General features: G+C 46.0%; 1 protein-coding gene across 1 annotated transcript in view; it reads right to left on the bottom strand.

Moving 5' to 3' along the window:
- SERTM1 (serine rich and transmembrane domain containing 1) overlaps positions 1 to 22,457 on the bottom strand; it is a 95,357-nt gene extending 72,900 nt beyond the window's left edge. Inside the window, exons 1-2 of the mRNA XM_073662556.1 lie at positions 22,320 to 22,457; positions 22,028 to 22,191 (exon numbers count right to left, since the gene is read on the bottom strand). The gene's annotated coding sequence lies outside the window, so the exon portion shown is untranslated. The remainder of the gene's footprint in view (positions 1 to 22,027; positions 22,192 to 22,319) is intronic.
- Positions 22,458 to 23,367: the final 910 nt, after the last annotated feature.

The following is a 23,367-nucleotide window of genomic DNA, read 5'->3' on the forward strand; positions in this document are numbered from 1 at the left end:
TGGGTGGAGTCTTCTGCCTCCTGGACCGGCTGCTCTTCCAGCTCTACCCGTTGCTCCGTAGGTTCTTGGGATGATGGTTGGAGGAAGGTGAGTACGGGTACCACAACTGCACCATTGACTTGAGTCCAAGACCGAGGGAAGTCCCCGAGCACGGTACTAACCATATCTTCCCTTTCTTCCACGGGTCGATGGTCTTCCTGTTCCTCCTCAGGGTTCCTCAGTTGTTCGGGGCACTTCTTCAGGTGGTCCCGGGATACAATGGCTGTGGTTTCCCCTCCGTCTTTACTGATGGTACAGACCTTCGGGTTCTCGTGGCTTGAGGGCAGTACGGTGTACGGGTCCTTCTCCCACTGGTCGTCCAACTTGTGGAGCCGTCTCTTCCTCTTCAAGACCTGCTCTCCGGGTACCAGGGGAACAGCGGGAGCATACTGGTTGTAAGTCTTCTCTTGTCTTTCCCTAGCCTGACAGAGACTTCGCTCCACGCTCTCCTGTACTTTCCGGTACTGCTGCTGCCTCTCTGTGTCCCAGTCTGTTTCTGGTGAAGTGTCCTCGGGCGTCAGGACTCCCATTTCCAGGTCAACAGGTAACTTACCAGGTCTTGCCCTCATTAGGTAAGCCGGGGTACAGTTGGTGGAACCTACCGGGATGTGGTTGTATAGGTCCACCAGATCGGGCAACTTCTCAGGCCACAGACTGCGTTCTTCCAGGGGCAACGTTTTTAGAAGATCCATTACCACCTGGTTCATTTTCTCACAAAGTCCATTAGTTTGCGGATGGTAGGGTGTCGTCCTTATCTTCCGGCAGCCATACAGATTGCAGAATTCCTGGAAGACCTCCGCTTCAAAGGCAGGTCCCTGGTCCGTCAGCACTTGGTCCGGGTACCCGTGTGGACGGCAAAAGTGCTGCTGGAAGGCTCTAGCTGCTGTTCGAGCCGTTAAGTCCTTGACGGGGACGACAACCAGAAACCGGGAGTAATGATCCACGATGGTTAACGCGTAGACGTAGCCACTTCTGCTGGGGGTCAGTTTTACATGATCCAAGGCTACCAGTTCCAACGGTTGCCGGGTGACGATGGACTGCAGGGGAGTCTTCTGGCTGGCCCGGTCCTTCCTTCTCAGATTGCACGGGCCACAGTCTCTGCACCACTTCTCGATGGTTCCCCTCATGCCTACCCAGTGGAACCGCTCGCGCAGCAGGAACTCCAGCTTTTTCCACCCGAAGTGTCCAGCTCCGTCGTGGTATGCCTCCATCACCATGGCTGCGTCTCTTCGTGGCACCACTACTTGCCAGAGTAGTTCATGCGTCCTGGAGTTAACCATTCTGCGGCACAACTTCCCCTTGTAAAGGAACAGTCGACTCTTCTCTGCCCATAGTTGTTTGGCTTCCTCTGGAGCGTCTGATTCCAGGCTAGCCTCCGGGCGAGTCAGCATCTCCTTCACCAGTCGGACGGCAGGGTCGCTGTCTTGCGTTTCCGCCCAGTTGTAGTGAGGTAAGGGGTTCAACGTAGCAGCCTGCTTACTCCTTACCCGGTGGGAATACTGGATAGTCCCATGACGGTGGAACGCAGGGAGTTCAACTTCTTCCAGTCCCTCCGGATCTTCTCCTCCGTCCGGCAGGTTGGGCATCCTGGACAGGGCGTCCGCGTTGGTATTGGAGCGCCCTGCCCGGTATTTAATTGTGAACTCGTAGTTGGACAGACGGGCCATCCACCTCTGCTCCAGGGCACCGAGTCTTGCCGTGTCCAGGTGTGTCAACGGGTTGTTATCCGTGTATACGGTGAACCGGGAAGAAGCGAGGTAATGCCTAAAGCGCTCGGTGACTGCCCATACCACGGCCAGGAACTCTAGCTTAAATGAGCTGTAATTTTCGGGGTTCCTTTCGGTGGGTCGCAGTTTTCGGCTGGCATAGGAGATTACTCGTTCTCTCCCCTGCTGAATCTGGGACAGTACGGCTCCTAGCCCGATGTTACTGGCGTCGGTGTAGAGGATGAAGGGCTGGCTATAGTCCGGGTACGCCAAGATTTCATCCCCCGTGAGGGCCATCTTCAGCTGGCGGAAGGACTCTTCTTCTAGCTTTTCCCATTTGAAGGGCGGCTTCTGGTTCTTGGCCTTCCGGGACTGGCCTATCAGGAGGTCCTGCATAGGTGCTGCCTTTTTGGTGAAACCGGGAATAAACCTTCGGTAGTAGCCTACCAACCCTAGGAACTGCCGCACTTCTTTTACGCTGGAGGGGCTTGGCCATCCCTTAATTGCGGTGATTTTATCGGGGTCGGGAGCCACTCCGTCAGCGCTCACCACGTGTCCCAGGTATTGCACCTTTGGTTTCAGGAGGTGACACTTGGAGGGTTTCACCTTTAGGCCGTAACTCGCCAGAGCTTCGAACACCTCCGCCAGGTGTTTCAGGTGGTCCTCATAAGTTTTGGAGTATACGATGACATCGTCCAGGTACAACAGGACCGTCTCGAAGTTTCTGTGGCCCAGACAGCACTCCATTAATCGTTGGAAGGTTCCTGGGGCGTTGCAGAGTCCGAACGGCATGCAGGTGAACTCGCTAAGTCCCATCGGGGTGGTGAATGCGGTCTTCTCCCGGTCCGCCTCTGCTACAGGAACCTGCCAGTACCCGCTAGTGAGATCCAAGGTAGAGAAGAAGTTAGCAGATCTTAAAGCAGCCAATGACTCCTCTATCCTTGGTAAGGGGTACGCATCCTTGTGTGTGATACGGTTGATTTTCCGGTAATCTACACACATCCTCATGGTGTTGTCTTTCTTTTTGACTAAAACTAGTGGGGCTGCCCAGGGGCTACAGCTATCCCGGATTACCCCAGCCTCCTTCATGTCTCTAAGCATCCCCTTGGCGTGTTGGTAATGTGCAGGGGGTACGGGTCGATACCTCTCTTTTATGGGAGGATGATCTCCCGTGGGGATGCGGTGTTCTACCCCCTTGACTCGCCCGAAGTCTAACGGGTGTTTACTAAACACTCTCTCATACTCTTGAACCACCCGATAGACTCCTTGTTTCTGGTGTGAGGGAGTGGAGTCAGTACCCAGATGTAGTTGCTGACACCAGTCCTCCATGTCTTTCTTAGAGCCGTTACCTTCCTCCGGGTGAGATGGAGGCAAGGGTTCCACAGATTGTATAGAATTTTGATTAGTGGTATATAATTTGGCTAGCGTGGCATACCGGGGCAGGTACACTTCCCTCTCCCCGATATTTATTATGCGAACGGGCACCCTCCCATGGCGTACATTGACCACCCCCCGTGCTGTCAAAATGGTGGGCCTACTGTCTGAGTAAACTGGTTCTACCATTGCCTGGTAATCTCTACCTCTCAGACCAATAGCTGCCCGGCACCAAATCATCATTTCACTTTTTGGGGGCATGGCAATAGGAAAAGGGTCACACATTCTTACGCTACCAATCTCACCGCCGGAGAGTTCCACTTGTTGCCGTTGCATCAGTGCCCGGATCTCTTTCTGGAGCACCCGCTGCTCGCCGGAGCTGGCATTCTTGGCAACCTGCTGTAAAAGGAAAATCACCTCTGCAAGACAATTTTCAATTACATTAGTTCCTAGAGTTATTTTTGGGTGACTCTCATGTTTGTCAATATCTACAATGATCAGTCCCTGTGCGGCCAGTTCGACTCTACCAATTTTGATGGTCGCCTCTTTAAATCCGATCTGTGGCACGGGCTGACCATTGCTGGCGATGATACTCAAGTCGTCGTCAGGGTAGCGGGTAATATCCGAGTCATTCCAGTACTGCTTGAAGAGCACGTACGGGATGGTGGTGACCTGTGACCCGGTGTCCAGTAGGGCACTCATGGGAATGCCATCCAGTACCACAGGCAAGACTGGACGTCCTCCCACATATCTGTCGCGCCAGTTCGATGGGCCTGGTGATCTTTTTCCTGGGGGTTGGCCCTCTACCCCAGGTTGTGCCCGTTTAAAGAACAGTACCTTTCCATATGTCCGGGTTGATTGCAGCGGCGGCAGATGGGTCGTCCGTCCTCGCTGTATCGGTCACTGGGTCTTCCTCTGGCCGGTGGGGTCCTCCTTGGTCGACGCCACGGGATGTCCTCCGGTCCGGATGCCAGCTGGATCTTCCCTGGAGTGGAAACCTGTAAAGACTGCACAGTTCGGGTTAGCGCAGCAACGCTTTTAGCTAGCTCTTGGACCTGATGGTGTAGGTCTGGAGCCGGGTCATTGTCCAAAGCCTGCGCATCAGCTCCCACAGGCCCTGCTGACAAGGGCGCCGCCTCCTGGTAGTAAGTGGTAGTGGGGCGTCTGTGGGTCACAACGCCACCTGGTGCCGGTTCTCGGAGCACCCGGATGGCTCTGTCCTTGAACTGTGCAAATTCTAGATGAGGGTCCTGTAAGGCCATTGCCCGCAACTGGGTGCGGTGGGCATTGCAATATAAACCCTCTATAAATTGTTCGGTCAACAGCCTGTCCTCGTTTCCCACTCCATTAGGGTCGGTCTGCTTAATGGCCCTCAGGGCCTCTTGTAGGTTGAGTGCATAGTCCCTTATACTCTCATGCGCTCGCTGCTTGCACCCGTAGAATCTAAGTTTAATCTCGGCTGAGGTGCGGGTATCAAAGGTGTCCTTCAGCCGGGTTAGTATCCCTGCGACAGTCTTCCTCCCAGGTGGCCAGGATTTTACTTCCCTTTTGGCTGCCCCAGTTAGTTGGGCCACCAGGATGCTCACTTTTTGCTCTTCTGTGAGGGGGTACACCTGGAAGAGGCTATCCAGCTTTTCTCTAAAGTCATGCAGGGTATGTGACTCCCCTGAGTACTGGGGTAGCCAAGCTGCTCCCGGGATATAGGGCATGGTGAAGGGCATAACTGCAACAGCGGTAGCGCTGGCGGGGGTTGAGGCAGTGGAGCTCTCCTCCGTATCCGACATCTTCCTCCCCCCTAGTGGACCGTGGCCTACCTTGCGATGATCCTGTTCCGTAGGCCGCGGCTCCGCAGTGGATCGTCAGGGTTGAGGACCTTCCGTCGCGCTCCTGTGACGTCGGCGTCTGCTGGGCTCCTTCCAGGACCTTACGCAACGTCCAGACGTGAGGCGGGGCTTCAGTTCTCGCGCGCTTTCGGAGTCCACGCCCCTCTTCTTCCCGCGCGGCGTCCTCAAGATGGCGTCCAATGGCGGGAAAACTCCACGGATGGCGGGAAGAAGGCTGAAGATGGCGCCGGATGGCGGGAAACTTCACCGATGGCGGGAAGAAGGCTGAAGATGGCGCCGGATGGCGGGAATCTTCACCGACGGCGGGAATCTTCACCACTGGTAAGTTTGAACAGTCTTTGCTTTTCAGGCACGCAGTACCCGGTGGTTGCGGGCACGTGATCCTGCCGACTACGCCAAAGTTGACGCGCCCCTGGGCCTGTGTCGCGCTGCGTTGCGCACGCGGGAGCTTACCCGGAGCCGGATCTGTTTAGGGTTGTAGTCTCGTGGCGGTGACCCGGTCCGTGCCCAGGGAGTCAAACTGGACGGCAGTCTGTTAGCGGTAGAAAATGGTTGATGACTACGCCACCCGTTGAATGCAGCCAGGGGGGCTGCTGCTGCAGGGCAGACCGCTGAGGCCGGTGGAAGGATGGTGCAGCGTGATAGTATAACCCCCAACGGGAGGGGTATGGCCTCAGGGCAGCCGACGTGGATGATGGGGGTAGCAGGAACCACTCAGAGACGGTATGGTAGCGTTCAGGGTCTTTACTGGTAACAACGATAGACCCTCCCGGAGTACTTGCTAGCGAACGGGGCCTGGTCAGTCCTTGAGCAGATGGGATCTCCCCCGGCCAGGCGCAGCTGCAGGCCTCCCAAGCTGACTGTACTCTTCTGGCTACCCTGCTAGAAGCCGATGCAAGTAGCCCATGTCCCTGAGTGTACCGTGTGGTGCCCACCCGCATGGCCGGCGACTCGGGGCCCTCCAATGGCTTCCGCTCCACGATGGCGGCGCTGGTCCCACGCGTGTGACCGGGCCCTCGGGCCTCTGGGCCAGGGGACCTGAAATCCCCTGCCTGACGGATTCTGCTGCTGGGTAGAATTAGTCCCCACAGCCTCGGACTCCGGGTCCGGTAAAGAATCTTCTTAGTCAGGGCGAGCTCTTTAGCTGCCAGCCCCTGACTCCTTGTGACTCTGCTGCTTCCTATGCTGCTCTTGTCTCTACTCTTCCTGGACTCACTCACCCTGCCTCAGCCCCGGGTTTATACAGGGGAAGTTCTTCCCCTCCCAAGGCTGGGCAGGAGGTGTGGCATGCACAGGATCCCTGACCAAAGGACCTCCCACCTGCTCTCAGACGTAATATCTCTATCACTGTGACAACCAGACCCCTGGGGTGTCACAACTGTGTCACTGGACCCTTGCTCTTTTTGGGCTTCCAATCTGGATAAATGGCCGGAGCTAGCCACTTACGCCTTGGCGATCTTGTCATGCCCCGCAGCCAGTGTTCTGTCTGAACGTGTGTTCAGCGCTGCTGGTGGTGTGCTGACAGATAAGCGCACGCGGCTCTCCACTGATAATGTAGACAGACTCACGTTCATAAAGATGAACAAATCATGGATCCGAAACGACTTTTCTACCCCTGTGTCATCCTGGGGAGAGTAAAAGCTTGATGATTGGTTAAAATCACCCTACCAACCGTTTTAAGCTTTCAAATTACTAATCATGTTTATCTGTATCTTGGCTGGAAAATAATTTGGGCTTTGTAGCAGTGTGCAGCACTGATTCTATTAGGCCATCTATAATAAGCTCCACCAGATTTAAAATTACTAATCATGTTTATCTGTATCTTGACTGGACAATAATTTGGGCTTTGTAGCAGTGTGCAGCACTGATCCTATTAGGCCATCTATACTAAAGCTTCACCAGATTTAAAATTAATAATAATTTTTAGCTGCATCTAGCCCGGAAAATAATTTTGGGGCTCCGAGATGCGCAAGACACATAAGTGCCTTCTTGCTGCACTACCTGCAGTATGACCCTCATATTGTCAGAATTCGAAGTAATCATGACTACTGGGTTGCCACACTCTTAGATAGCCCAAACTTTTCGATCAACCTTTTCATTTTAATAAAGACCAAAAAAATGGTCACTTTTGAAATTATAAGCATTAGCAGGTTGTTAGAAACTGAAATCAAACAGTTTTCAACTCAAAACTTTATTCTAGGTGATGTTACATTTTCACATAGGACCCCTTGTTCGAAAGGAGCTTCTGAACTCTCTCGTCCATTGAATTTGTCAGGTTTTGGATGGTTTCTGCTTCAATTGTTTTGCATGAGGACAGAATACCCTCCCAGAGTTGTTGCTTAGATGTGAACTGCCTCCCGCCATCATAGACACTCCTTTTAATGATGCTCCAAAGGTTCTGAATGGGGTAGAGGTCAGGAGAGCATGGGGGTCACACCATAAGTTTGTCCCCTTTTATGCCCATATCAGCCAGAGATGCAGATGTTTTATGTGCAGCATGAGATGGTGCATTATCATGCAAAAAAATGATCTTGCTGTGAAATACATGGTTCTTCTTCTTGAACCATGGCAGGAAGTGCTGTTTGAGAAAATCCACATACATTATGGAGTTCATCTTTAGCGCCTTCAGGGATCCTAAAGGGGCCGACAATCTCTCTCCCCATGATTCCAGCCCAAAACATTACTCCACCTCCTCCTTGTTGGCGCTGTAGCCGTGTTTGCGTGGGGTGTCCATCAACCAGCCATCCTCCACTCCATCCATCTGGACCATCGAGCGCTGCACGGCACTCATCCGTGAACAAAACAGTTTTGAAATCAGTCTTCATGTAATGTTTGGCCCACTGGAGCCGTTTCTGCTTGTGTGAAGTGGATAGAGGAGGTCGACAGGATGGCGTATGCACAGCTGCAAACCTCTGAAGGACCCTGCATCTTGTTGTTCGGGGGACGTTGGAGGCACCAGCAGCTTCAAAAACTTGTCTGCTGCTATGACAAGGCTTTTTTGCCGCTGCTCTTTCAACCTGACGTAATTGCCTGTAGGAAAGAGTCCTCAATTTGCCCTTATCAGCACGCACACGTGTGTACTGTGAATCAGCTACATACTTCTTGATTGCCAAGACACTTCATCCTGATCATCGCACAATGTTGATTGTAGTCATGCCTTGACCTAAACACTCCACAATTTGTTGCTTCTCAGCAGCCGACACATCCTTTTTCTTTCCCATTTTGGCAGAAAATGTAGGCTGCTTAATAATGTGAGACAGCCTTCTTAAGTAGTCTTGCCTTTCATTGGACACACCTGCCAAACTAATTAGCACAGGTGTCTGCAATTGCTTACAGTGATATAAAGAGCCCTGACACACATCACCATCAATGAGTTTAACTGACAAACAAACAAATTCTTCCCTTATCACTCCTAAACACTTTTTGCATAATAATTTGGAACACAGTGTACATGTGCTTTTCCACAAAACACCAGTGGTTCACGTAGTGAATCTTACAGTTCTAACTTGCCAACCGTGGTCTGTATGGAGTTGTTCAATAAAGGGCCCAAAATTAAGATAAAATAGATGGGAGAGGTCTCTATGAATAGGAATTCCTAAGTATTTGATACCCTGTGAGGGCCAGGCAAAGGGAAAGTTGGACTGGATGGAATCCTATATGGATTTGGGGAGGGAGACATCGAGGGCCTCAGACTTCGCTGCATTGATTTTAAAATTTGACCATGTAACAAAGTGATCTATTTCAGCCATAACAGCAGGGATGGATATATGTGATTGAGTGATATATACTAGGACATCATCAGCAAATAGAGAGCACTTGTACTCGGTGCCTCCCACCTCAATACACCTAATATTGGGGTTATGGCGAATTGATGAGAGCAGGTGCTCCATCACTAGGATGTATAAGAGAGGGGACAGAGGACATCCCTGCCTTGTCCCATTGGTGATTATGAAAGGTGATGAAAATGTTCTGACGCGCCCCCTGGGCCTTGGGACACCCGGAGCCGGACCCTTTTTGGTGGATGCTGGTGGATGTAGTCTCCGTGGCGGCGACCCGGTTCCGTGGCTCAGGGCGGTCAAACCAGTGGCGGAACTATTTATGTGGTTTTGATGTTTAAATGTCCGACTACGCCACCCGTGGATTGCGGTCAGAGTGAACCGCCGCTCCAGGGCAGACCGCTGAGGCTGGTGTTGTGGGTGCAGCAGAGCGTAGCATAACTCCCCACGGGAGGAGTATAGCCTCAGGGCAGTGTATGCGGAGGATGGGGGTGATGGTGCAGGGCAGCAGCAGTAATGACACGGAGTCAGTGATGCAGTCCAGGGCCTTTACTCACAGTTCTTATTATCCAGACCACGTCTGCAAGTAACGGCTGCCCACGTCGTACTGTGCTCACCAGGTGAGGGGCTCAGACAACTCCCAGATAACTTTGGAGCGCTTCACAGGACCCCCTTTGTGTGTCCTTTGTCTGGCCTTTCTTACCAACCCTTCTGTCCGGCTGCCTCGGGCCTCCTCTTGGTAAACTTGGCGCCAGTTTCCCTGACCCTATGTGGTGCCTTCCTAGCGGGTGTAGCGAGGGGCTGCGCCACATAAAATGTCACAGCCTCCTGTTTCTAGCTGAGGGTCGTTTCCTGCCTCCACTAGTTTCGGGGACCGGTCTCCCCCTTTGGCCTGACCCCTCCACGCAGGTGGATTCGGGCGTGCGGTGGCGACTCGCCCGTCCGCACCCCTAGGATCCCTTCGTTCCTCGTTCCTGGAGCCTTCTCCGCTCCTCTTCCTTCCTTCTCCCTCTTCCAGGCCTGGGCCTCTGTTACTAGGCCCGCCTCCGGAGCAGAGCTCATGCAGAGCCCCTGCTCCCTGCCACTTCTGCTCAGACTTCTCTGCACTGAACTAAGATGGTGCCCACCTTTTATACTCCCTTCTCAATGCACCCAGGAACTGCTTCCTCCCTGCTCCTGCACTACAGGGTTCCCCTTCCTCAGTGTTCCCTCCCCCCACTCCAGCCAGGGACAGGGACTGTCGTGCCCATCTCAGGGGCATATTGGTCGCCCTGCCCCACGGCAATGTGGTGTAATGCATGCAGGTGTCGGGTCCTGATCCACACTACATCCTTACCTGAGAGTGAGATATCACACCTCTGGGTGAGGTGCAATACCTCTGTAGCAACCGAGCCCTCAGGGTGCTACAGTTCCATTTATCTTCAGCCTAGGTGACGTATTGCGATACAGGGCCGTGATTTTGGCTATAAAAGGGTCCCCTAGACCCCTACCCCAAGCTTTTTAAGAGAATCATATATGGCGTGCCAGGAGACTCTATGGAATGCTTTCTCAGCATCCAACGAGAGTATCTAATTACAAATTTTTAACTGCATCTAGCCCAGGAAATACTTTGTGCCTAGTAGCAGTGTCTGCTAGTCAGCAGATTATCCCGGCTGTTAAGCAAGCTACACCACCTGTAGTTTGGACACTTAATTTTTTCAAAGGAAGTGCTTCGGGACCACGGGATACTCAGTGAAGAGCATCAGGAGGCACCCCAAGGCATAGGGGCTGGGACTGGCAGTAGGATGCCTTGCGGTGGACAGCCGAGCTCGATCCTTATAAAAGCTTTTTAACTGCAGCAGCTTTAGTGGATGCTACTGGAGCTGGAATTACGCGGCTGCTGGCATGAGACTTGCCCTCCAATAGATCCTTGTAAATGGATTTAAAGTGTATTCATTCAAATTAGAGAGACAATTTAAATTAAAAAGCTTAGAGCTGCCTCCACCACAGGGGGGCTCGCTCGACCCACCAGCGGACAGGCACCAGTATTGGGAGAGGGGGGCTGGCCGTCAGGGTTCACCGCGGCTCTGGCACAAACCCGGCGACGCGGAGGTGGCACGGGCAGGAGCGGACTGAACGTGTCGGCTTCTCACTTTTTGGATTTTAGAAGGGCATGACATGCCTATATCTGTGTCTCCCCCTCCTTTTACTCCTCCACCTCTTTTCTTTTCGCATGACTATATGTACTTGTCACTTTTCCATGTGTTAGTTGTGTCTTCTGAGCAGTTTGTCAGCTTTTGGACCCCTTTGAAGGTGTTTTCTATGTGTTTCTATGTGTTTTTGTTTGCCTGCCATTGGTTTTAACGGTGTTCGAAGGTGTTCGACGAACAGTTCGGCGAACACACGGGTGTTCGACGAACCGAACCGAACTCGAACACTACGGGGGTGGCTCAACACTAACCACAGGGCATAAAGTAGAAACCTGTCTAGTATAAAAGAGCTAGCCTCCTGCACAACATGGTGAAGGTGCCAACTGATATACAGTATGTCATTTTGCTTTCTGGTAATTGTTGTCAAATATCAATAAAAATCAAATTCTGGAATGTTTTGTTTTTATCTTTCGCCAATGTATAAATATGCACAATTTCGACACATCATAGATCCAAAAGATCCACAATTTGCAAAATACATTTCATTCCAATTTCCAGAGGGGCATTCTGAATCCTTCGAGATTTGTTTTTGAAAATATTGATATATACTAAGGCAGGGATGAATAATAAAGTTTTCCAAGGAGCCACATGAGATACTGCGACTCTTGTGGAGAGCTGCACCTACCGGCCAAATTTAATTCCGCATATTATTATTGTTTTATATTCATTTTCATTACTTACGGTAATATTGAGCAGAATTAAGTCCTGTGACTCCCTGCTACTGCTAAAGCATGTTACGATAGGGCTTAATGTAACCTGTATTCTTATCTGTAGCAGCGAATCAACACCATATAATTCACTGCTTTTTATAGAGTTTATATAAAGTAATAAATCATACAGCACCTGTTATGCAGTCCTTGTACCTTGATCAACAGCTCCCCACACAATATAATGCCCTCACTGTTCTCACACACAGTATGAATGTCCTCAGATAATACAATGTCACCACACAGCCCCTAAAATAGTAAGATGCCCCCTCAAATAGTGTGATCTCCCCACAAAGCCCCCAACACATTATTATGTCTCCACACAATCTCACTACACAGTATTATATCCCCACACAGTCCCCTCACATAGTATCATGTCCCCACACAGCCCCCTTACACAATATTATGTCTCCACACCACCCCCATGCACTATGATGTCCCGCACACAGCCCCCATGCGCAATATGATGTCCCCCACAAAGATGATATGCGCAGTATGATATCCTCCACACAGACCATATGTGCAGTATGATGTCACCCACACAGCCCCTATGGGAAATAAGATGTAAAAAAAATGAAAAAAAAAATACTCACCTCACCATGTGCTGTGCCTGGATAATTGTTGGTCGTCGCTTGATACCACATTCAGCTTAGTTCTTTTATGTGTGAGTTTTGCCAACCATTTACTCCTTTTGATGGGAATTGCAACTGTTGTGAGACTTATCTTAACAAGGTTTTCCCACGAACAAAGGTAATTTTAATCAATATTTTAATCAATAGATCTTTGAATAATAATGAGTTCCACAATTGGATGTGTTTAAAAAAACGTTCCTGTGCTGAGATAATCTTATAAATGTGCCCCTGCTGTGTACTGTGTAATGGCTGTGTCTGACCATACAGGAACATGGTCTGATCATACCACATCTCCTGGGCAGGGGAGGAAGTAAAGGAGTATACAGACATTACAGAAGGGGATCACAGCTGATTCTTTCTGTGAGGTAAAACATTGCTTAAAAATAAGCAGCGAAATGTTTAACCTCACATAAAGAATAATTTGCGATTCCCTGCTGTAATATCTATATACTCTTTTGCTTCCTCCCCTGCCCAGGAGATGTGGTATGATCAGACCATGTTCCTGCACGGTCAGACGCAGCCATTTAACATATCAAAAAATGCAGCCAAAAATCAATAATTTGAGTATATTGCTGTTGCATATTTTGGTGTAGAGATCTTTAGAAAAAACATAGAGAAAAACAAAATGTGTTTTTGTTCATGGGAATATGGCATAAGAAACAAATCAATTTTTCAAGGATATAAAATTCAACCTCCTGCCCACGCAGGTGTCCTGTGGATGTACGTGAAAAAAATGGATAGAGGCACTGAAGGGAAATTTTACATGGTTTTACATGATGTGTTCAGCCTAATGCCGGTCCTGCTTGCATGTTGGGACACTTGTGGTCAGAAAATCCCTTCACACCTCATTGTTTTACTGATAAATGGTCTGTTATATAAACGTCTTATATGGTTAACTATTAGGCTATGTGCCCATGATGCAGAAATGCTCAGGATTTTTTCCTGAGTGTTTCTGCATCTCCCTGGCAGAAAAAAACGCATGCGGATTGTACATGTGTTTTCCTGCCAGGGACAAGCGGAAGTGATGCGTTCTTCACTTGCATTTCCGCATGCGGGTTGTCAAGCGCTTTCCAAGCGGTTTTAGCATCTCTTGGAAAGTGCTTGACAACTTGGTCACACTATATACACTGTGTTCCAAATTATTATGCAAATAATATTTTCTCAGATTTTCCCAAATTACCTATATGAATTGCAGTCATTGTAATTTTCCAGTCAAATAACTATTAGAGTACAATTGAAAGGTTTTTGTACAAACTGCCTATGATAACAGTATATTTTTAAAAAAATAAAAAACTCAAACTGCACTCAAAATGCATGTTCGAAATTATTATGCACAGCAGAGTTTTCAACCTTTTCATTTTAATAAAGAACCAAAAAAATGGTCATTTTTGAAATTATAAGCATTAGCAGGTTATTACAAACTGAAATCAAACCGTTTTCAACTCAAAACTTTATTCTAGGTGATGTTACACTTGCACATAGGACCCCTTGTTCGAAAGGAGCTTCTGAACTCTCTCGTCCATTGAATTTGTCAGGTTTTGGATGGTTTCTGCTTTAATTGTTTTGCATGAGGACAGAATACCCTCCCAGAGCTGTTGCTTAGATGTGAACTGCCTCCCGCCATCATAGACACTCCTTTTGATGATGCTCCAGAGGTTCTCAATGGGGTTGAGGTCAGGGGAGCATGGGTGCCACACCATAAGTTTGTCCCCTTTTATGCCCATAGCAGCCAGAGATGCAGATGTGTTATGTGCAGCGGTAGAGTGAAGGACCTGCCGACGTCAGCGTCGCGTGACCCGTCACATGACTATGACGTCAGCGCAGGTCCTTCAGTCCATCGCGAACTGCCGGCATGCGAGGAGGAGTGCAGCGGGGGCCGCCAGAAGGTAAATATATATTTATTTTTTATTTTATTCTTTATTTTTTACACTTTTCTATGGTACCCAGGTCCGGAGGAGAGTCTCCTCTTCTCTAGACCTGGGTACCATCCGCACATTAGAACGCATGGAATGCGCATCTACATATACAGTTATGCGTAATCCATGCGATCTAATGCGGCAAAAACGCAGCACTTCCGCAAAATAATTGGTAGTGCTGCGTTTTTTTGCGCAATGATAATCCGCAGCGGAAATTTCTGCAGCATGTGCACAGCACATGCGGATTATCATTGGCTGACATGGCAGGCCTTCTACCATGCGTTTTTAAGCTTTTCTGTAGTGTTTTTGCCGCTGCGGAAATGCTTAAAAAACACATCGTGGGCACACAGCCTTAAGCTGGTATCGATTCCTATCCAGAAAAAGAATGGTGTAATGTGTCTTGTTTCCATAATGGGGATGTATTGTGCATTCATGGGGCTCGCTTGAACTCAAATTGTTTTTTTTGTTTTTTTACAAATTTGCAGTGAAATATGAAGTCCTCGAACCCTTTGAGTTGTATTCTTCCAATAATGACAGTGACAGAGCATTTGCCTTGTCTTCGTGCTCATTATAAATTATTCCTATGATGTTGATTTGCTTACATTACTTGCCAAAAAGCCTTAATCTCTTTGCAAAGTTTCCAGACATCTGATCATCCTCATTAAATCAATGCTACTGAAGTCTAAGGTAGGAGAATCAGATGCCCCAATGTCCCCGCGCTCTGCGAGCCAAGGTTCTTTGCTCCACCACAAAGCAGCCAAGCAATCCTGATGAAAATGAACCAGTTTATTAGCATTAGCGATTGAACCTATAAGCTCCAACCACCAACTCTCTTGGGGGACCTTTTACGTAGAAATCCTGAAAGACAGCGCTTGAAGGGGATGTTCAGGTGTAGTCTTACGATGATAAGAAAACCTCTACCCTTGGGAAATGCTTACCTGCTCTAGATTGTGTTGGCTTTTTTCCATCGGGGCACAGCTGTTATCAGTGACAATAGTGTATTTGCATTGATTTATGTAGGAGGTTCTTGTAATGTATGGCTCTCTCTCTATCTGTCACAAAACTACAATTTCCAGCATGTCTGGAAAGGCAAAGGCTGTAGTTCTGCAATTGCTGGACAGCTACAGTTTGAGGATCATTGGACTAATGGAAATCTTATCTAACTTGAAATCCAGGCTCATCATAGGCTTGTGTGATTTTAATAAAGCTAAGAGACCAAACATCCTAACATCAAAGTCTTGGGCCTAATTGTTAACAAATAATTTTCTAAAATTTCCCTAAACTTTCATTGTATACATATATTATATAAAGAAATATGCTCAAAGGTGGTTTCGGGGCACACTGATAATTAACGTAATCTAAAGCCTATCTGAAATGAAGAAACTGTTGCTGTTAAAATTCTGCACTGTTCCTGAGTTGTGTTGATGTGACTTCCACGTCCTTACTTCTTAATAGACTGTTCAACTCAGAGAGCACAGAGATTTCCTGCCTGTGCTTTGAATGACTCAACCAACAGCTATGTGGTGATGTCATTGGGGGCGTAGCCAGTGATCCTCAGCAAGTTGTGAGTGACTGGAGATGTGCACAAGGAGGAAGTGCAACAAGAGGGATGGTAGAATATTACATTATAATAAATGAATACATTGTCTGACTCCCTTCTCTCCTGCAATACAATGAGTCTGGCAGTTACTGCAGGAGAGTTTCAGGATCGGACATAACAGGTGAAGTGGGAGGAATATTAGGAAAGAGAAACTTTATCACTGATATCACTGCTGTAGAAGACAGCAATGTACACTGACAGGAGTATAATATCACTTCTGTCAGTGTACATGGCTCTGCTGCCGTAGTGAGGTCACTTGGGTTTATCAGCTGAAGATCAGCTGATCAGCCCCAGTGACTCAGCATCAGTGGTACGTGAGATCACTCTTGAGAATGTTTGCACCCAGCATCGGTGCCGTAAAGTGAGGTCCCGGAGCTCTCAGCTGATCTTCAATGCATTATACTATATGAAGGACTATGGGGAGCATTATACTATGGGGAGTGCATTGTACTATATGGAGGACTATAGGATGCATTATACAACATGGAGGACTATGGGATGCATTATACTATATTGAGGACTATGGGGAGTCTTGTATATTATATAGAGGACTATGGGGAGTGTATTATACTATATGGAGGACTATGGGGAGTGCATTATACTGTATGGAGGACTATAGGGGGTTCATTATACAATATGGAGGACTATGGGATGCATTATACCATATTGAGGACTGTGGGGAATGCATTACACTATATTGAGGACTATGGGGAGTACATTATACTGTATGGAGGACTATAGGGGGTTCATTATACAATATGGAGGACTATGGGATGCATTATACTATATTGAGGACTATGGGGAATGCATTATACTATATTGAGGACTATGGGAAGTGTATTATACTATATGGAGGACTATGGGGAGTGCATTATACTATATGGAGGACTCTGGGGTGTGCATTATACTATGTGGAAGACTATGTGGAGTGTATTATACTACATGGAGGACTATGGGGCACATTATACTATATGGAGGCCTATGGGGTTTGCATTATACTATGTAGAGGTTTATGGGGGGCATAATACTTTGTGGAGGACTATGGGGTACATTATACTAAACAAGCAAAATGCTGCCTATTCATCGGGTGATTGGATTGTTCATGCCGGAACAAAAATCATTGTTCTCAGCAGCACATCGCCAGGTGAAAACTGCAGATATGCTGCTCATAACATGATACTGTATGGGGACAGATTGATCTACTAGTGATTGTTCTGTGCCCATCATTCTTCCTCAGCTGGTGTAAAGGTCGGAAAACAAATATCGAATGACTTCAATATTGTCGATTGTGCTCATTTAATGGCCTGAACTACTCGCATGCAAATACAACCGCGATTTTTCTGTGTGATTGTGCATTATGTTAGCATTTGAGGCCCCACTTTATACTTTTGTCCAGGGCCTCACTTTGTCTAAAACCGGCCCCGGATATGCCTGATTGACGTTTTTCCCGACCATCAGTCTGCCAGCGCCCCCATAGACAGTAGATCGTCATCCGAACCCGTCAATGTCGGCAGGTTCAGCCGATATTAGTCTAATGTGTATTGTACTCTACTTTGTAGCAGGCTCCCTTATCACTCCATGTGGCTTCAACCACCCACTGACAGTACTTCCTGGAATTGGCGTCTTATATACCTGAGCTGCAACAGAGCCACCTAGTGACAACTGCACAATTTACAGCACAGCGCAGTATAACAGATGTACATATCATATTTACATTTCTTACTCAGTTCTTACCTCCATAACAAAGAAGACCAACATTCCTGCAGTCAGCCACAGGTGGTGCTACAAACCCACAACCCGCTGCTTTGTAGACCCACAAATGAAACACTATTATGTATAGACAGGGGCAATTGGCTGAGCAGCCAATCAAATAACTTCATATGTCAATTTAAAGAAAGTCTCGGTCCAGGTGTAATAAATGGAGAATGTTCTTTAAAGAGAACCTGTCATCAGGATTATCCATGTTAAACTATAGGTATGGGAATAATGGCATTGTCATACTGATTTAATCGGTACCTTCATTATAGAAATCTGAAGCCTGGTTTTTGTTAAGTCATCATTAGAAATTTTGGATTCGTAAACTTTTTGTTCATCGGGGCGGGACTGTGGGTAGGGTCTTCGGCTCTTCTCCGACCCCTGCGCTGCCTCTGGTGTCTTTCTCTTCTTCCTCATTTAAATTTTGCATTGGCGTCATCTTAGCTGCAGGTAGCACTTGCACAGATTGATCTGGTGGCAGGCTTCAGGATTGATTGCAGATTGATCTACCTCCAGGGGTCTTCAGTAAAATGAGGCCGGTGGCGGGACATGTGCAGAATGACATCTTGACACGTCATTGAGCTGAAATCTAAATTAGCGCATGCGCTGCTACCGGCACCATTTTCCTGAAGCCCAGGCAGCGGAGGGACCGGGGCAGAGCCAGAGACCCTACCCACAATCCCGCCCCACAGTTACGCCCCGATGCACAAACAGTTGAGGAATCTGAAACTTCTAATGATAATTTAACAAAATACAGGCAGCAGATATCTACACTGAATGTACCTATTAAATCAGTATGACAGCGCTATTATACCTATACCTTTAGTTTAACATGGATAGGTTCTCTTTAAATGGAAAATCATCCAATTTCTCTTGTGCCTCTATGAGAGATCAACACTAACATTTCGATCATTTAAACCCTTTCTCCTGGAATCCATGGCAGTAACACCAGCTGTACCAACATTTTCTGAGCCAAGCTTTCCAGGCTCGTGCCCACTACTTAGAATCCAAGAAATTCAGATGAGTTAAGTATTAGTAATAAATAGAAGAAACATCGTTTTTGCATAAGATGTTTTGAATAAGGTTCTTCAATCCAAAAGTAGAGAAAATAATTACAATATATAGGAACCTGGCACTTAACTGTAGAATAAATGGCATCTGGATCGAAAAATTTGCCAACGATCGGACTTCAAAAACATTTACCATCTGTGATCATTTTTGTACTGATGGACCAATAGAAAATAAAATTCTGTAAAGGAAAAAGTTGATTTGTTTTCTATGAGGCTCAAAACAAGGCAAAGAGCCGTACATAGTATGACAACATTGATCCCTTTAATTGATTGCTGGGTTGAATTTTCGATCCGCTGTGTTCACCTTACTGTCTTCATGTGCATAACGTTCCCGTACTATTGACGCAGTCTATTAAACTGCTGATTATGATTTATATATAATGTATAAGTATTAATAGAGCCCTGGGCTAATCCAATATATCAGCAATGAAGAAATAAATATTTCACAGGTTGAAATCTATAAATTATCCAGGCACTCCTGACAATTGAACAATGTAAACATCACTGTAAAAGAAATGAGATTTTCTTTCTAGGTGGATTTGGGAGTGTTTCATTTTGGGTATGAAATGGCAATATTGATTTATAATATTCATACTAAAGGATGATTATGAGTATAGTCATTTTAGTGTAATGCGGCCATAAGAGTATGTTTGATTCTAATTCTTTGCTTAAAAAGTAACTATTTTTTTATTATAATCAGACTAAGGTGGTGAATTTTTTAGCTAAAGGATACAAGTTTTTGCCTATTTATTTTGTTGGAAAACATAAATTTATGGTTTAATTGTATGTAAGCAATGCCAAAGTGTATGCAGTAGACTTTATTAATTCCAGTACATAAGTTGAAAAAGTCATATAAAATGAATTGTCAAATATATATTAACAATATATATTAAACAGACCCTACCAGAAAGCATGGAAAATCGAATTCCAATGACTGACAAAATGTGGCAAATTTGAAACTCCTATCATAAAGTGTTATCAGCAAAGGTCAGACTAGAAAAAGGACTCTCAAACGGAATCTGTCAGAAGGTTTTCATTACCTCATCTGAGAACAGCACGATGTAAGAAAAGAGACCCTGATTCCAGTGATGTGTCACTTAGTTTACTGGGTGCAGCGATTGTGACACAATCAGAGTTCTTAGATGTAGGATTGAGCATAGCTGAGAAAGCTTCCCCTGCCCACACCAGGCTTTCTGTGTACATTATCTATTCACAGTGAGCTGCTTATCACAGGAGGGGGCGCAGTCGAACCAGTGCTCACGTGGCAGCTAGTCACAGCAATGATAATTTCCTAGTGATAAAACCTTCACTGTAAGTAAACAGCAGCTCACAGCTTGATAAGTGACACATTGTTGAAATCAGTGTTTTAATCCCTACCTCATGCAGTGCTCAGATTACATAGCAAAAACCTGCTGACAGATTTCTTTTAACATGTGTCCTTTGGGGAGGGTCTGTAATCTTGGGTGGGAAACCATCAATATTTGCTACTATTGTGACCAATAGAAATAAGTGATATAAATTTGCAGTCATAACTAAATATTCTTATTTTGAAATGAGCTCCATTGACCTTGCAGACTTCCATAACATAGAAAAGGCTAAGAACCCTACTCTAGAACATTCTTTACTCTCCTATCGATCATAAACCAATTATTTCAAGGTATCATTCCATTTATCCATAACCTTATTACAATTATAACCTGAAATAATACTTACATTTTATTCCTCTGCCACCAATAAATTATCTTTTTATACAGCCTGAACTATAAATTCATCAATCTAGAATTTGGATTAAAAAACAAAATACTCAAAGTGGTCCAGGAATCCCAGCACGGAGAAGAGGAGTCAATCCTTCTCTCATGTTCAGTATGAACCTTTTTGACCTCAACGACCCAGGAGAAAAATTCTGCGGTGTACAGAGTAGATGCCTCCGCTTCAACTCTCTTTTTTTTTTCTGTCGCCGTAGGGAGTCCATGGAAGACTATAAAACTAATCTATTACAACAAAGCAAACCGCCGCGGAAGCTAATTAGACCCAACATTCCCCGACAAGCAGATTAAAATCATATCTCCACAACAAAGCACATGTGTACAGTACCAGGGTACGATATGTCGTGTTTCATCGAGTCGTGTGCACCCCACTACTAACAAAAGGCAAAATGACTATTCATCTGTGTATGGATAAACCCAATCCCACTTCATCGGCGGATGGCGGAGTGCTCTATTTATATGTTACATGTGTTACAGTATCCCGCCAGGCTTTCTTCTCTAATTGCAGCAATTCCTTTCTACAGAGATTGCTACTAATACAAAAGATCTGTCTTGAATAATTTCAGGAGAGGAACACAAAAAGCCGAGAACATGGGGTGGGTATTATCCCGAACACCAGGAGCATTCAAAAAGCCTATTCTCTATTTTTAAGTAAGAGGAACAAGCCTATTGAGAAGTATGTAATGAGCTTGAAGCTAGTGGGATTATCAAGAGGAAACACAGTTTCTCAGGCTCGGAGACGAGATCCCGCACTCTATGGTCCCTTCCTTAGTTTTGATTGTTGCATATCAGAACATCCACCCTCTTCTATTCCACTCACATGGAAGCCACTTTTATAAGACACCTTGGATGGAAATCAATTATAGTCAAAGTTACTCCTGTCGTCCTTGCCAAGTGGCACCGATTCATTTTTCTTTTTTGTGGGTATAATGGAAGGGGAAAAGATGTTTGGTCAACATGTTGTGCTGTTTGTAATCTGATTGTCAGGAGGGAATACATACTCCCGGTAAAAGCTTGTAATTGATTCACAGAGTCTAACATTAAACCCATTAGCAGGATGGAGGAGATAGGATCACTTCAAGAAGCTTCCTGTAAGGCATCCATTTCCACTGACAAGTGTTTGTAAATAATTTACCAAAAAAAAAAAAGGAATGAAGAGTGGGATCATAAGACATCACTGATGGTCAAAAATCAGACTCTTCCTCACCTTCTTGACACTTCTGTGTCAAATCCGAAAGTCAAAATCACAGGACTACAATTGGTCCCATCACGAATCCTTATGCACCTTATGTGTCCTTGAAATCTAAATGGTATCATCGACAAATATAGCAGAGCAGTTTCTTTGGGATGAAGAATTTTCTAAGTGCATGGAAGCTACCTGACAAATTCAGCCCTGCTACATCTCTACCTTGTGAATTGTTCCTATTTTCAGAAGAGTTTTCCAACAATAGCAAAAAAAAAAGGCTTATTTTTAATTTAAAATGATTTCAACATTTTTTTTGCAATGTTTTACTAAATTGTTTCCTACAAAACGATGCATTGAGGATGCCATATAGTGAGTTACTTTGAGACTGATACTATGAAATAAAGAAAATAATAAACTACAAGGAGAGCAGAGATGATTGTATAGCAGAATTCTAAGCAGATTCTTACCTCTGGCTTCTGTTTGTGGAGCGTCTTATTCCTCTACAGATCCTTAGTGCAATGGATGGGGTCAGAGCATTAGACACAAGAAAGCATTGATCTGCACTAGCTTTCTCCCGGCAACTAAGAGCCCAGGATGATCAGTGGTTGAGTGATGGGAGGGTGGGTGATACCTAAGAGAACACGTGGAAGGAGAGGAGGAGACCAGAATTTACAGAGGGGCTTCTGCAGTATTAGTATAGCTGCCCCTGTATGAATAGGAGATGAACTTTTTAATATAAATCTGAATAATGCAGCTCACCATTGTGTAGATGTTGACTGATAGAGAAAGGCAGAGAACAGAGGCAGTGGAGAAGAGATGATGAAATGCGTCGGTGCACTTGAGCATGTAATGTGTGAAGAATGTGTCCGCGCAGATATTCTCGCTACTGTGTCACATCTTGTATGTTATGAATGGGGGAAAAGAAAGTATGTGCATTCGTGAGATCATTGGCAAGGTCAATGGTTCATGACAGGTGTCCAAATCTGCCCTCTGGACCGGATTGTAATAGATAATTGATGCTCAATGTTAGTGTCAATCATTCAGATATATGTCCAAAATGAATATAATAAATGTCAATAGTACATAAATGAAAAGCTCATAGACTTGTGTGTAGTGCTGAAGATGCAAACATAAAATATACTGCATGGTAGGAGCATATTTGCAGCGTGTGCAGCTGTATAGGGGCCCTGGAGGCAAAGGGCCCACAGTCATCTTTATGGGAACCTGTCAGCAGATTTGTATTCCTTGAACCACGGCAGCTTGGATTAGAAACTGGCTGAATAAAAAAATACAGCTGGTTGCTGATTCATGCCGCCCATGGTTAGCACAGTATCAAAGAGCTGTCAGGTACGCTTTAAAGGGGTTCTCTGGAGCTGTAATATTAATGGCCTATCCTTACATGAAAGTCACTTTACGCATCACTAATTCCTCACCCATCAAGAATTCGTAGACGCTGAATTATGGAACTAGATTCATTTGCATCCTTCATTACTAGATTTCATTGAAAATTTCTGACTCATCTTAAAGGCCTTAAAGAGTTATAGTCCTGCAAAAATTGCAAATAATAATAATAATAATAATAAAAAAAAAATGTTTTTTTTATAGTGCCAACATATTCCGCAGCACTTTACAATTTTAGCGGGAACTTATACAGACAATACAGAATAAGCATATCTCAAATCAAAAGGAGTGAGGGCCCTGCTCGCAAGCTTACAGTCTATGAGGAAATGGGGGAGACACAAAAGGTAAAGTGTACATTGTATAATGCAGCCTTGATATACTAAATAGGATAAATAATAATACATGG

Source organism: Phyllobates terribilis, unplaced genomic scaffold (assembly GCF_046119375.1).
Source record: "Phyllobates terribilis strain yellow unplaced genomic scaffold, ASM4611937v1 Scaffold_2__4_contigs__length_985480577, whole genome shotgun sequence".
Lineage (NCBI taxonomy): Eukaryota > Metazoa > Chordata > Amphibia > Anura > Dendrobatidae > Phyllobates > Phyllobates terribilis.